Source organism: Phyllopteryx taeniolatus, chromosome 4 (assembly GCF_024500385.1).
Source record: "Phyllopteryx taeniolatus isolate TA_2022b chromosome 4, UOR_Ptae_1.2, whole genome shotgun sequence".
NCBI classification, from domain to species: domain Eukaryota; kingdom Metazoa; phylum Chordata; class Actinopteri; order Syngnathiformes; family Syngnathidae; genus Phyllopteryx; species Phyllopteryx taeniolatus.
In genome coordinates this window covers 10,479,228-10,480,642 of record NC_084505.1, presented here as the reverse complement: position 1 = coordinate 10,480,642, position 1,415 = coordinate 10,479,228, and the positions used below count along the sequence as shown (strand labels likewise).

At 40.6% G+C, this 1,415-nt stretch overlaps 1 protein-coding gene across 1 annotated transcript in view; it reads right to left on the bottom strand.

Annotated features, from left to right (window-relative positions):
* Positions 1–1,129, bottom strand: part of LOC133476236 (probable pancreatic secretory proteinase inhibitor) — a 4,634-nt gene extending 3,505 nt beyond the window's left edge. Inside the window, exon 1 of the mRNA XM_061769350.1 lies at positions 962–1,129. The gene's annotated coding sequence lies outside the window, so the exon portion shown is untranslated. The remainder of the gene's footprint in view (positions 1–961) is intronic.
* Between the last annotated feature and the right edge of the window lie 286 nt (positions 1,130–1,415).

The window sequence follows — 1,415 nt, the reverse complement described above, 5'->3', positions numbered from 1 at the left end:
TGCATTTTATGACAAAAACATTTTCCTTTTTGTCTCATTTTAATTTTGCATTGAGTAGTTTGACAGTGCGGCACGGTGGCCGACTGGTTAGAGCGCCAGCCTCACAGTTCTGAGGACCCGGGTTCAATCCCCGGCCCCGCCTGTGTGGAGTTTGCATGTTCTCCCCGTGCCTGCGTGGGTTTTCTCCGGGCACTCCGGTTTCCTCCCACATCCCAAAAACATGCATTAATTGGAGACTCTAAATTGCCCGTAGGCATGACTGTGAGTGCGAATGGTTGTTTGTTTCGATGTGCCCTGCGATTGGCTGGCAACCAGTTCAGGGTGTACCCCGCCTCCTGCCCGATGACAGCTGGGATGGGCTCCAGCATGCCCGCGACCCTAGTGAGGAGAAGCGGCTCAGATAATGGATGGATGGATAGTTTGACAGTTCCTCAATAAGTTTCATTCCTTACATTTGTCTCTCGCAATGAGGTGCTTGTAAGTGCGTTGACATCTGCATTTTAATGATATTTAGGATTTTGAGAAATAGCTACAAAAATACAAGGACATTTGTTACTGTGAATAAGTAATACGAGAGAGATATTACACAAATTTGTAATTTCTATAACATGTTCTAGCCTTACATTTATTTATTATTTTTTTCAATTTTCTCCACAGCAAATGAGGTCACTGTTGTTTTAACTTTTTAGTTTAACATTAAATAATTCAGCTTTTGCTTCCTTCTAACCCTTCTAATTTCTTCTACATAAGATTATTATTGTCTCGCTGTGATTACTAATAAAAAGAGAGTAATCGTTATACATGCTCAAGTAATTATTTGTTCAAATTGGTCACTTAATTACAGCATAAGCCGCGGTAACAACAGCATGCTAAGCTAATGCTTTCTTTATTTCAAGGTAGCTAGCTATAACATGATCTTTACACGAAACGATATTTTTAAAATATGTTGACATAACGTTACCTTTACATTTTGACTTTTACTCCTCCGCTTTTCTTCTTTTACGGAACTGTACGCCCGAAGGCTTAGCTGTCCTTTTCATGATGGAAAACAAAATTGTAAATGAAATCACCTGTCCTGTTCTGACTGATCGCTCGTTCGACTGCGGTCAAACCAGCCACCACTCGAAAAGTAGCAGTCAAGCCAGCCGCCCCTAATCTTGTTCATACTAGGCATTACGGTAATAGGTCGCCAACTCGCGGCGAAGCCACCTTCAAAATAAAAGCTTCCCAATAATACGGACGTCAGTGCTCTTCGGTTTAGGAATGCAACCAGCAAAGTTAATTTGAATCTTGAAATACATTACATACATACATACATACATACATACATACATTAAAAAATAAAATACAAATAAATGGTAATGGGCTCCACTTATATAGCGCTTTATCTACATCATCACAGTGCCCAAAGCGCT